Source organism: Osmerus eperlanus, chromosome 17, assembly GCF_963692335.1.
Source record: "Osmerus eperlanus chromosome 17, fOsmEpe2.1, whole genome shotgun sequence".
NCBI lineage: Eukaryota > Metazoa > Chordata > Actinopteri > Osmeriformes > Osmeridae > Osmerus > Osmerus eperlanus.
This window is the reverse complement of record NC_085034.1, coordinates 2,657,464-2,660,905: the sequence shown is the minus strand read 5'-3', so window position 1 is coordinate 2,660,905 and position 3,442 is coordinate 2,657,464.

The following is a 3,442-nucleotide window of genomic DNA, read 5'->3' as shown; positions in this document are numbered from 1 at the left end:
TCACACACTTTTATCAGGAATTTACATATGCCCAGACAGAAGCTAGCCCCAACAGAAAATGCTGATTTAGCACCTCTGAATTTAAAAGTTCCACAGATGAGAACCGCTTGTCTGTCTGTGAAAACCTTCTTCCTTTTTCATCTCAACATGGCTGTTCGCCTATTCACACTGGAGGTGCACAAACACACTCACACACGCACGCACACACACACACACACACACACACATACACACACACACACACACACACAGAGTTCCAATTACATATTCAGTAGATGTAGTAGGACATCAAAACATTTTCATCATTAAAATGCTTACCATTTGTGGCCTTTGGAGCTGAGGCATATATACAGTAGATTTAAATTCCCATCCTCCCAGAACCCAACACAAAGGGGAGAATGGTTCTTTAGACTAATAGAGGGGGTGTCCCTAGTTCCTGCGTTGGGATCTACCTTTTGGGATCAATTATGTGGCCACGGGCTCTGTTTAAAAGGGCTGCACCTGATTAAAACCCTGCTCGTTTCCCAAGGTTCCTTTGTATAGAGTGCCGTGGCTTTGGCTGCGATATTTATTAGCATATTGTGTTTTAAAGGTCAGTCACTGTTTTACATGGCCACTCTATCTGGAGTAGGTCACTAACTGAGATCCGGGAGCTATTGTTTCGTTCTGCACTGTTTCCCCGTTGAACCTGGGACAGGAGAGAAACTTCTAGATGCTTCCTCAGACGAACTCGTGGTTGGGATCGAGTGCTCTGGGTGAAGCCAGGCTGTGGCACACAGGCTTCAGGTGATAGATGCAGTCCCAGGCTGGCAGTCCTAGTAGCTTGGTCATGTGTTAGCTGTACAAATCGCTTGTCTCCAAGAGGCTTACAAAGGAAAGGAGCATGTTGAACACAGACACAGATCAAAGAGGCTGCAGGCTGTTGTAGATAGCTGGAAATAGTTTGATGTCGCAGGAGGTAAGTAGTTGAGGGGAGCTTTGAAGGTAGCTTGAGGCATCTGAAGGTAGCTGAAGGTAGTTGAAGGCAACTGGAGTCAGTTGGAGACAGCTGGTGTAGTTGGAGGCAGTTGGAAGAAACTAGATATGGTTGGAAGCAGTTGAATGCAGCTGATGTAAACTGAGGCAGTTGGAGGCAGCTGAAGGGAATCTGGATTCTGTGCTCTGCTACCATTCTCAGATTACAAATAAACGAAAGCTGTTGCAAACCGGTGTCTTAACAAGAATGATGACACAGCAGGGATCATGGAGTGCTGTATGTTTATGTGACTGTGTGATAATTATGTTGCAGGCTTTACAGTAACAGCGAGTTGCCCTGTCCCGCAGGAAACTAATATTGGATATATTAAAACGGTGGGATGTCCCTTTATTGTTACACATCATAAAAAATAGCTTTTTTATCTTCTTGGTTTTTATTAAGAACCAGGACGTCTGTGTTTCTGGTTACATACTATTACTAATATTGGTGCTTTGACAAAACCCATGAACAAGCTCTTTACTGTACTGTTTGTGATAATTATACAATGGAGCTTCTCTCCAGTGTGATATTAAGTTATGGAAAATGTTTTATTTTCGGTCACAGGGGTTCAGTAGTTAAGAGTTTTAGGCTAGTCAGCAGATAGACAACATATGTTTCAGAAGGAACGTGTGTGCGCGTGTTTGTGGGTGTACGAGTGTGTGTGTGTGTGTGTGTGTGTGTGTGAGAGAGAGAGAGAGAGAGAGAGAGAGAGAGAGAGAGAGAGAGAGAGAGAGAGAGAGAGAGAGAGAGAGAGAGAGAGAGAGAGAGAGAGAGAGAGAGAGAGAGAAAGAGAGAGAGAGAGAGAGAGCAGGGAGGGTGTACGGCTCAGTAAGTCAAAGTGAAAAGTGTGGAGGAGAGCACTGTGTCTGTCAGGCATGGACTGAAGGGAGGCTCTACATTGGCTGTTTTTTTTTTAACTCCCCCCTTTAAGCAAAACTGCCTTTTTGACAAATTTAAGGAGAACCTGGAGAGATGATCTGTGTGTTTCCAGGGCGAAGGAGAGAGACACTCCTGCTTTAAATCATTTAAAGTACCGACTCCTCTCTCACCTGCTGGGGTGGTTCCACTTTGAGTGGTGAGAGTGAGCAGAGGGAGGGATTGTTTTTGCGTGTGTGTGTGTGCGTCAATGTGTGTGTATGTGTGCGTGTGTACAATTGTCTATACAGTTTACATGTGTGTGCGTGTGCGTGTGTACAATTGTCTATACAGTTTACATGTGTGTGCGGATGTGTGTTTGTACAATTGTTTCATACCGTACACATGTCTGTGTGAATGTGTGTGCATGTAGGATTGTTCATATAGCATACGTGTGTGTGTGTTGTGTGTGTGCAGGTGTGTGTGCCCCTCCAGGCTCTCCCCCTGCTCTGAGGCGTCTGGATCTCCTAGACAGAGACAGACAGTGAGGGAGAAGATGAGAGGGCCGGGACAGGACAGGGAGCAGCACTGACTCCAGGCATCCAGCCACATCTGACTTTGATTAATTGGCCTGGCGTTCCTCTGTCTCTCCTCTGGGCAGCCTGACAGAAAGGTAGAGCACAGCACAGCAAAACACAGCGCACACACACACACGCACGCACGCTCTCCCTGATAGCCTTCAGCGGGGAGAGATACACTTCACTGAGCTTTGCCAAGTTAGCTCAAACCTCTGACCTAAGACACACCTTGGATACACACACACACACACACACACGTGGCAGGAGACAAATGTTCACGTACCGTGTTCCCGTTCTGAGGACAATCAAGGTGATGTTGAGAGATTGTTCGCGGAAAGACAGTCAAGCCAGACACTGAGCTATTGTTCTCGCGGATGTACCCGATCGGATGTTTGAGCGTGCTTGTGTAAACAGCTGTGACAGATGGGTTTGGTGAAGGCCGAGGCTGTGACAGTCAAATAGAAGCACTGTGGCGGTAGATGGACGGACATAGAGCTATAAGGCCGAGCGTGTCCTTTTGACAGCTGGACTGAAGAGGTCTAGATAAATACGAGAACATCCAGACACAGCTGTCTGGATGGAAACCCCAAGAGGATCTCTGCACACGGGATCCTTTATGTGTGCGCTCTCTGCGTCTCCTGCCATCCTCAACTTGTAGAACAAGACCCTGACCTCCCAGCTCAGCGTGGAGGTGATTAAATGCACAACGCGAGGAAAATCTCTCTTGGAAGTCGCTTTGGATAAAAGCGTCTGCTAAATGAATAAATGTAAATGTAAAATAGACGCATCGACTGCGTTGTTTTGATCCAGTTCATCATCATATTTGAATTAAAGGCGTCCCGAGTCGTCACTGTAAGTGAAGGGGTTTGCATTTACATATTAATAATGATACACATTTTGATCATCCGGACTGTGAGTTTTCTCTGGCATGGGTCCCACGTCACGTCAACACACTGTTCTGTCTCCCAGAACCCCTCACGTCTGTCGCTGGAGA